The sequence below is a fragment of the Salvia splendens genome, chromosome 1 (assembly GCF_004379255.2).
Source record: "Salvia splendens isolate huo1 chromosome 1, SspV2, whole genome shotgun sequence".
Taxonomy (NCBI): domain Eukaryota; kingdom Viridiplantae; phylum Streptophyta; class Magnoliopsida; order Lamiales; family Lamiaceae; genus Salvia; species Salvia splendens.
The window spans coordinates 17,680,294-17,691,658 of record NC_056032.1 but is presented as its reverse complement, the minus strand read 5'-3'; positions in this window follow the sequence as shown (position 1 = coordinate 17,691,658).

Sequence of the window (11,365 nt, the reverse complement as noted above, 5' to 3'; positions counted from 1 at the left end):
GAAAGATGCAGCCTTAATGAATTTGTCAACTATCATGTTATCTTCCACCAAAAGAAATAAAGTGAATACAATGCTGAAGGTTTCCAACTTTTCAGTAACAACCTTCTTGTACTCACTTCTTATTACATTTGATGATGAACTGAGTGTAGAAAATATTTGAGTAACTGAATCAGAAGATTCTTCAAAATATTCTAACTCTTTTGGATGTTTCAACAGAATCTGGACAACGTCCTCATTGAATACCCCTCTTTCATCAATATAAACCAAGACGTGTCTTACTACTTAAAAGAAAGTAGTTTGACCTTCTATCTCAAAGAACTTGTCAAGTGCACGCATAGAATGCATTCTTAAACTTTCTTTGTAGAATTTTGTCAAGGAAATGGAGGACATGAATTGGTGAGTACAAACTTTATGTTTTCAGCAATGAGAATCTTATCCATTTAATATTTCCAGTCTACATAATTTTGGCCTTCGAGTTTGATTTCTTTAAGGTTCGCAGACATTATTAAGAATTTGGCTGAGAAGAAATAAAACTATTTATCACATACTATGCTTAATACATAATCGCAAACAACCACAAAACAATTTATGTATCTCGCAACCGTGAAAACCAAAATAAGTACGCCTCTAGGGAGGTCATACAAATTTGGATTCCAACAATTTCCTGGTCACAATACCGACGGATAGTCCAGAGACCACTAAGGTGGCATGGCCACCAAATATTGCCTAAGCATTTACCATAAATATTTGCATCTAGGAATTTCATTTCTGTTTTGATACTCCTTCTAGGGAAGGTCGTACGCCACTAACAAAGTTCCATAGCTATCTTATAAATATGTTTAAACACATGAACTTGCAATTTCGTAGGATTACGGCTCCCACTAGGGTGGGTCGCGATAATATTAGAAACATGCTTCCAGTTTAAACAATTTACCATTAAGAAGTCTAATCTTATGAACTTGCTATTTCGTAGGATTATTGCTCCCACTAAGGTGAGTCGCGATAATATTAGAAACTGCTTCATATATAGACCAATTTATGGAGACCATATACAACGCACTGTTGTAATTATCGCTTAGTCATTTTAAACATGGTTTTTGCATAATTATCACATAAGTAGATAAGACAGATAATCCACTTAAAACATATTAACACCAAATAAATAGATAAATCCATTTAATTCATGGTGATTAATCACACTGGATAATTATTGAAATTATTTAATAAATCTAGGAAGATTTAATTAAATAATTAATTGTTTATCTTATCCAAAATATGAATTTCGGATTTGATAAATTTATCTTGGATAATGACTATCCAAATTAATTTAGGATTTATCTAGATAGAGTTGAATCTATCTAAATCCTTTTTAGGATTATTCTAGATTTTATAAGAATAAAATCAAATCCTTAAATTCAAGATAAGAATGATCTTGGATTATCATTATCAAAATTGTACTAGGATATTTCAGGATAGAAACAAATCTATCCAAGTCCATAAGATAAAATCCAATCACTCTAAGATTTAAGAAAATCTTAAATTATTTAGAATAAGAAACTAGAATATATCATATCTATTAGGATTTATTCTAGATAAAATTAACTTTATCAAAATCCAATTAGATTAGGATTATCTTGTATTATCTTTATCCAAATTTATCTAGAATATTTTCTAAATATAAATAAATCTATTTATATCCATAAAATTAGGATAAACTAGAATTAATATTAATTAATTCAACTAGGATTTAACTAGATAGAACTAAATCTATCTTAAATCCAAAAGATAATTACAATACTGGATTAACAATTATCTAAATCTTCTAAAATATATTCTAGATAGATATAAATCTATCAATATCTATAAGATAGAGATACATTTAATTATCTAAATCTGCTAGGATATTTTCTAAATTGAATTAATTCTATAAATATCCACAAGATAAAGATAAACATGGATTTTAATTATCCAAATCTACTAAGATATATTCTAGATAGATATAGATCTATCAATATCTACAAGATATGGATAAACTTAATTAATATTTATCTTAGTCTATCTAGGATTTATTCACATAGAATTAAATTTATATAAATCCGTAAGACAATAAAATTAATTATTATTCTAATTTATCTAGGATTTATTTAGATAGAATTAAATCTATCCAAATTCATAAAATTAGGATAAAATCCAATTAATCCATAATTTAATTAAAAATTAAATTTTAGATAATCCAATTAAATTGATAAATTCAAAACTTATTCTAATTATATCTTGAATATATCCAAAATTATTCCTAGGGTTTAGGAAACCCTAACTAACTTTGGAAATTTCAACGCAACCACACGAGCCCGGGAACCGCCATTTGGCTCCCACTCAGAACACCACTGTGACAACAGCCTCCGGCGTTTGCCGACTGTTTTTTCGAGCCTGGAACTGCCCACGAAGGGCTCCCACTCGAACCACAGCAGCTGATGTTGTTGCTGCGTCGTCGCATCGCCGGCGCTGCACTACGGGATACCGACGCTGTTGTCGCTGTGTCGTCGCACCCGCTGCTGCCCGATCGCCGCTTTTGTGAGCTCAACAGTCCCGCTGGCAGCCACATCGTTTCTGCTGCACCGCACCGCAAAGAAAACCCAGCCCGAAGGCTAGGGCAGCCTGCCCTCCAGGAACAGATCAGCCACCGGAGATGCTGCTGTCATGATTCGGCAGCCTTGCGGATAACACCGTTGTTCCATGTCTCAAACAATTGGAATGCAGCGATTCACCGACGCCGTGATACAAAATCACGTACGAATTGAACAATGGTTAATCAAAACCATAATACCATGTAATGATTGCTTACCAAAAAATTAGTTAATAGAATCACTACATTCACGCAATTCAAAATGAATTCTTGCGCATATCACCGCAATTCACTCCACGTAACAATATGCACTAAAAAAATGATTACAAAGTAATCATATGTAATCATTTCATACATGTACAAGTAATGATGACAGATCACAAATCATATATTTAAAAAAAACGAGATTTGATTCTTTCAAATCGTGCAATTAGGCGATACGTGTGGAATGTAAAGGCGGAGAAATAAAAATTTCGATCAAAGATACGAACTTTGTTTACACGTACAAAACATATAAACAACGCTTATGCAATCAAGCAATTCACGTAACACGAAATTAATCCACATAATCAGAGCCAAAAGTTGGCTCTGATACCAATTGCTGGGGTTTGGAGCCCCTTGCACAGTGGAAGACATGCATAAACAAATAAATCAGATCTACAGATCTATTTGACCGATTATGGGATTAATTAACTACATGTTAAACACATAATTTCATCCAAGAACGCACATAATTCATGTAAAAGGAATTAAACCCTAACTCATGAATTCCTACGGTTTAGAATTACCGATATGGTTCTCCAAAGAATCGTCGATTGCTTGCGCCTTCTCCACGTGATGTTCTTCGTACTCAACCACGAATCTTCTAATCTGTATCCCGAACTCAGAATCTAACCTTTGGGTGGGCAAAGCTTGTCAGAATCGAAAAGGGCTTGATTAGAAAGAAGACAGAATATCAGTTTTGTCAAAAACCGATTTTTCGTCCACTCCCACAGGGGAGCACGAAAATTAATGATTAATTATTATTAAATCTCCTTTCTAATCTCCTTTTATATAGAGTTATGATGGGCCAGATTAGGGATCCATGGAGGTTGGACTTGGGCCAAACCTGTTGGACTTTTACTAATTAAATTGAGCCCCAATTTAATACAAATCCAATAGAATATTATTATCATCCACTAAAGTATAATAATATTGACTGCCCGTCCAATCCCAAATTACGAGTAATCCGGGCATTACCTCTTTAATTTATTATTTCTCGTGTTTAAGATATAAATATCCATTAATTAATTTAAGTCTGCTATTTGACTTTAATTAATTAATATCTTTTTCCAAGAGTTGTCCAGTTCAAAATCTTTATTTATTATTCTGGAATAAATTCCAACCGGCCGGGTTTCTGAATAATAAAACCTTTTTCGATCACCTCTTGAGGATATTATCAAACTGGACTCACCCAGCACACGATTCATTGCAATAACAATACTAGCACCTCTAGACATTGATCACCACTACCCAAGATACCAGGATTCTTGGATTGCGAAAAATCCGCACCATTTGATAAATCAAAGTAGTGCATAATCAATATCGTATGCTCAATGTTATGTCAACAATGATTAAGAAATAACAATCACCGAGACCTCGTCTTTCAGTAAATAGCAGGAAAGACTTATCTCAACTGTTAGATCCGTCAGTGCTATACCACACCAGTGTCATTTATTTCCTAAGGTAAGGAAACATGCGGACTGACACTGCAACCTTTCACGATAGGTAGCCAAAGCCTATCTGGGTTGTGTAATTCTATTTCTCTTCTACAAAGGACCGACTGCGTCACCTTCTGTGAACGTTGTTCACGACCAGTCTACTATGTTGAAGAATTAGACTTGTTTGCTTCTTATACATTTAAATGTTTGAGAAACATCTTATAAATGCATAAGCAAACACCAATGCGATAAAATTAATTCTTCTCGCCTTAGGTTAAAAGTGGATTGTAGAGTTTATTGTATACAAGTAATTCTATCCATGCAACATGCTCGAAATATGCTTTTCAGTATACCAATCCTAACAGTTAGGTCCACTTAATAGACACTACAATTAGCTTCCTTTAAAACGACACGGTTAATTAAGAGTGAGGACTTTCCAAGGGTCTTAGGAGCTTTTAGGAGTTACATATTTAGGATTGACAACCCTAATGTCTATAACCAACGTTTGCATCGCATGAGCATAAACTAGGTGACTCGTTCTATCAAAGTAAGAACTATGCTAGGGTATTGTAGTTGGAATTTGTATAACCATAACTGTGAACACACATCCATGGAATTCCCTTATCTCTATACTTTTATCTCCGTGATTTATTTGCAATTAGTTGTTTATCAATAATAGAATGAAGCTAAAAACATAGAATGAAGGGAAACAAAGTGAACATAAGAACTAAAGCAATAAAACCCAAATGTGGTATCCTTGTAGCCATGATATTCTCTTGATTCCTTCTTCAACCTCTTGCACAATGAAGAACTCTCTCAATTTTATGCTATAGAATTATAAGGCAAATAGAGGATGCTAATGAAGAGGTTTGAGGGGATATATATAGAGGGAATTTTGAGCAGCATGAAATAAGGTAAAAAGTGGCTAAGTTTGGTAAATCTTGGGGAGAACTAGGTCAAATTCATGCACCGCGTTTTCGCAGTGGGCCGCTGCACATTGATCCGTAGCCTCTACCTCTTGGATAGCGGTCGTTACACTACGTTGCAGCGGTCACTGTGGATAATCCCGTAGCTTCGGAAACTCTTCGAGCGGTCGCTGCGAACTCCCCAGCGGTCGCTGGGAGTGTTCTTCGTTTCAGCACAACTTTCTCCGGAGCGGACCGCTACTGGCTCAGCGGTCGCTGTGCGTGTTGCAGCGGACTGCTGGGCTTCTTGAAAGCTCCAGATTTCCAACTTCGACTTTTTGCTGTCTTTTTAGGATCAAATATGCACAAATCTCAGAAAACACGTCAAAATACCAAAATAGAGAAAATATGCAAAATATGGACATAAATTATGATTTTGACATTAAAAACGAACCAAAAATAGGCCTTAAAATAGTGCAAAATTCGAGCATATCATGGAGCTAGTCTGCACGTAAGGAACCGGAATCTCCAAGAGTAACCTCTCTTTCTTCATGTGACCTTCTATTTATAGGGTGGCTTGCCCTAATTTCTAGGGCTGCCTCTTCATGTAAAATTCCATCTTTGCCCCTTAAATAGTTGGTTGTTTCCTAACTGATCCTCCCTTCTCCATCTCGAGCCCTGCGGCATGCATCCTGGCCAGTATTGCATCCGTCTAGCGTCCTTTTTCACTCGAATCACTCTGAAGCCTTTCCTCTTGACTTGTACCATTAACCTGCACACTTCAGCAACTTCTTTGCACATAATATGCCTTAAACCCATCATACATACCAATAACCAAGGATTAGAATGCGACTTATCAACACCCCAGTGAAGAAGTCTTCCGTAGCTGCAATCACGTCACTCCATACAATGTCCCAACAACACTGAAAAAATAACGAAGAAAAACCAAATATGTTTTACTTGGTAAGGATGAAAATGTCAGAAATCCGAGTGGGACCAATTATGTTTACTCAATGCCTTTGTACATTCTACTTTTCAGCTTTTATGTGCTTAGGTAGTTACTTAGTCAGTGATCCTCTGTTTCTTTTACCTTTTGTCTAGTCCAATTTTAGTAAGTTTAGTCAAGTAGCTTTTGATTCCAGGTGCACAATAGTAGTTAAGTATTATGTATTGATGCACAATGGCGAAGCCACGTTGGGGCCAGGGGGGGTCCTAGTCCCCCTATCAATTTCTCTTTTGCCTATAAATTGTATATGTAAACGAAAATTTGTATGTGAATAGGTAGTGCAGTTAGTTGGAGACCTCGTCTCATATCCACTAGGCCTGGGTTTGATTCCCATTTGGCAATATTTTTCTTATCTTTTTTATTTTTATGCAACTTTTTTTATTTTATTTATACAACTTGTTTTTCTGTCACGCCCGCACTAGCTAAGGATAACATAATAGGGATAATCGTGACTGAGGGCGGGATGGGGAGTGGGGAGAAGAAATAGAGGAAGATCGACATCAAAATACTTGGTTACTAAACTCAACTGGAAAATACTAAGATAGTTTATACTAAGTAAAAGTTCATACAATACCAAAAGATAGAGTAATGACACAAATTAAGATTTTGTTCAACGAAAGTAAGTAAACACGGTCCATATATTGAGATATGAACCTCTAAAAGTCTTATTCTAAACAACCAAAAGCTTCATCTCAACACCACTTGCCCACCTCTTCGTTGCATCAACCTGCATATTTAGAAATGCATGGTACTCAATAACACAGTGCCGAAAGATAAAATTATACATATGAAAGTATTGTCAAGTTATCACAGTAACACTAAGGGGTTTTCTTTAAAAGGCCCACGCTTACTAAAATTATATGTTCGACTGCGTAGTCTACGTTCATTTTGTACCTCGCCATATCTGTCATCTCGTACCGAGGAGATGATGTTCTACCATCGTCGCCTATAACTTTCTCGTGCCGGAAAGGTGGCCACCTTCCTTGGTCACTGAACCCGCCATTTGGCCATCGGTCCACTGTGTACACTAATCCAAGTAGAGACACCACCTTTGCTCGGATCCAAATTCGATTCATAATATTCTCAGCATAAGCATAACACACATAGGCATCTTCACACAAAATATTTATGACAAGGCAACAACATCTGTATAGATAACGAACACGAGTTCAAATTTTCACCAAAACTCAGCTCGAAAATAATTTACTCCCTCCGTCCCACTTTAGGAGTCCCGGTTTATGATTTTTGGGTGTCACACATTAGGAGTCCCGGTTGGAATATTCCATAAATGGTTATAGGCCACACATTCCACTAACATTTTTCCACTCACATTTTATTATAAAACTAATATATAAAAGTAGGACCCATCTTTTTTCACCAACTTTTCTTTACAATTCTTAAAACTCGTGCCGAACTCAAATAGAACTCCTAAAGTGGGACGGAGGGAGTATATTTTTATTCCTATTAAAATCTAGGATAGAAGTTCACCTTATTTATTTTCCAAGATTTTGGAAATAACCATTCGCTTCAGTGACACTTTCCCTTGTGATTCTTCCCTTCTTTTCTCTACTAAGAAATGGATGTGTGAAGTTATGGAGTATTTGTTTATTCACTTGGGGAAAAATAAAAGAATTTGAAAGAGTTTTTGAATCATATATACTCATGTCTTGGTAACCACACGTGTAATTTTATTACGTGTTTTTAAAATAGCTTCTTAGAGCACTAGCAATGGTGACCTATCTCCGAAGCCCATCTCAGAGCCTATCTCTATTTTTTCCTGCCACGTCAGCAGGCCCATCTCAAAGCCTATCTCCCTGCAATGAGAGCTCATCCCAGAGCCTATCTCAGAGCTCATCTCATTTCCACATTATTATTTTTATATATTTCACTTTTAATTATTGGTGTAAATTAAAAACAACGTAATATACGACAAAAAAATCATTAAAAACAAACTAAAACATAAATAAAATATCCTACATTAAAAAAATAAAAATAAAACAAGATAAAGATAGATATAACATAAAATTAATATTGTATAGGGATGAAGTTTATATCACCATGGAGAGAATTAAAATTGAAATTGATATTGTAAAGGGATGATTGTGATTTGATGGGGAATGAAATATATATAGAGGATTAAAAATTAAATTAAAATTTAAAAAAATCAGCCCGAGCTTCCGCAATGGAGGCCCATCACAGGGCCGATGAGAAGCCGATGAGGTATCAGTTGGGGCGATCACTCGGCACAGGAGTGGAGGCGTTGGGGGTGATGATGGGCTCCATCCCCACAATGGTGACCTATGACAGCCGATGGGGGGCCGATCGCTCGGCCTTTGCGATTGGCCCCCATTACTGGTGCTCTTAGTAATGAAGCCTATACTTTAGTATAATGATGCATTCCCTTACTTATCACAATATTATTTTATTTAACTATTTTCATATATTAACTTATATATATGCATTCATATATTTAATTCAATTATTTATGTTTCAATACTTAATTATGGGAGTTTTAAATTTACACAGAGGTTTACTGATATCGTGCTTGGTCTTTGAAAGAATTTCCCGAGACTTGCACGATCTCAATTACTTGTAATAGAGTAGTATTATTTATTTATTTATTTAATTTTCAATTCTCGAGTTGTCTTGAACTTTCAAACATATGTTATGAGGCTCATGTGTTCTATGATAAAACTACACCCAATGTTGTAATCTAACGTCCAATTGTGAGCCATGTGTGTGTGAAAGTCCGCCATATTCAGAAGACGAGTGGATCAGTTGGGCGGACGAACTGCTCAAGGAGAAGAGTCAATCTGCTGCGCAAACGGTTCAAGTCAGGCTACATGACATGCGATAGGAGCACTCGATTAGGAGATGGAGCGTAACACAAGAAAGATCGCCAAAAGCAAAGGGCAAGAGAGACTTTTTGAAGGGAAGTTGCCCTAGAGATCAAGACCTCACGCCTTCCTATAAATGGAAATAGAGAAGAATGAAGGAGGTAGAACTCACTTAGACTTCAGCTCTCACCTAGGGTTGAAATAGGGGCTCCCAACGATCCAAACTCCCGATTTCCGTCACATGTACACTTGGTTTTTAGTTTAGTTTTAGTTTAGCAGTAGTCGAGTGTTGGTTTTCGCATTTTCATCATTTTGGTTCTATAATTCCATTCCGAGAAGGGGTGATGAAACAATCTTTGTTTAGTTTGTTTTCTTTTGATTTACGTTGTGTTTTGTTGCAGACTCTGGATGTTTTTAATTCAGTAAATTTAGTGTTATGATTTCGCCCATGCTTAAATTTTCTGTTTATCATGCATAAAGTTTCTCATTCACCTTTGAGTGCCGATTTAAGTTTCATGATTGAGATCTGAGTTTTTGCTATTGTTTAATCTGTTGGATCTGAGTTTAACTTATGAATTCTGTCTGGTTGTGAAGAAATCTTGAAGGAAATATGCTAGGATGTTTAGATCTGGTTATTGGCAGCATGGTAGAGTAGATCTGATTTCGTTTACGTAGATGAAGTTCAGAGTTTAGAGTAGATTTTTGAGTCGTAAGTTTGATAGGTTAAGTTTTGTTGGGCTACAAGTATTCGAAAATGTTCAGATCTGATTATGCTCTATTTTTCATGTTGATTCCGTGAAGAAGATGAAGTTGTTAGAAGAGTTTTACTTTATCGTACGTTTTACAGGAGACTGACAGTCGCTCACTTTTATTCTGTTTGGCCATTTCAGAAAAATTTAGTATGAGTTGATCAACTAGTTCTAGTCACATTTAGCAAGTGGTTCAGTTCAGTTAGTTTAGTCTTCCAGTTTGTAGTTTAACTTAACCCACCCTTTGAAGTGTGGCAGCAGCCATTCCCATTTTGTACGCAACAAATCTAAAACACATCGTCTCTGTGGGATCGATCCTTACTTCCCGATACTAGTTAATAGTATTGTGGGTTAAGGTTTTGAAACACTCTGAGTTCCTCCATTCATATCACCCAAGTCAGACTAAGTTAGGTTGATCAGTTTAAATTTCCACTGAATCCACTCATCGGCATTCGCAGGTAAAATGGCATACAATTGGCCAACTGGATTAGTTTGACAATCTAACTTGAGCAATTCACAACGATAACAGCATGAAGGAGAAGACACAACAAAGATAAAACGAGCACGTTTCAAATGGCGCCGTTGCTGGGGATGATGGCGTTTATCATACATTTGTTCCAAGACACTTTGGTGTGAATATTGTTAATATTTTCGGTTTCTTTCTTTTGATTGCAGTTTAGGGATAGTTCAGGGAGACAACAGCTGAAACATCAACGTCCTCATCTATGTGAATCAACTGTTTAACCCGCTGGTGTGGACCAAGGGAGCAACTGGGGCAGAGGAACACTTAGATGGGCGGAGCGTCCCAGGTTTTGTTAAAAAATTTAGTGTAAATTTTGTAAATAAACTCTTCGTTGTTTTTTGTTTTCCCTAGTTGGACATCACCGAGTTCAGGAGGCAGATAGAGGAAGAAGCAAAATCAAACACTGACCAATCCAAACCACCTCTCATTCCGCCAACCAATCGGATGCTAGCGGAGCAGGAAGTCAGGACGTCACCTTCGTGAGTCCACTCGAATCAATAGCCACCCCAAACGAGGAAGAAACTACCATTGTTTGTGATCAGGAAGATGACCCGGAGATAGGTTCACTCTATACCCACTCGGAGAATGAACCAACATCTACCATCACTACCACGGGGGGTAGGAAGCAGTATATGTAAAACCAGAAGTACTTGCCGTCTTACCTACCTTCTTGGGAGATGGTGCCGAAAGTCCAATCGAATTCCTACGTGAGTTCAGCAAAATCTGTAGAGTGCAGAAAAGGCCGACTGGGTCAAGTGAGGAGGATTTCAAGCTAAAAGCCATCCCCATCGCCTTAAAAGGGGAAGCATATGTTTGATTTAGGGGATTGTCACCTAACACCATCAAAACATGGTCATATCTTAGGGGGGAATTTTTAAGCCAATTTTTCCCAGCGGCAAAAAAAATGTACTCCGGAGGGAAATCAAAGAAGCAACCCAAGGGTATGATGAGAGCTTGAGTAAATATTGGCACAGACACAGAGGTCTTCTGGACGCATGCGCGAACCACAACATGTTGGA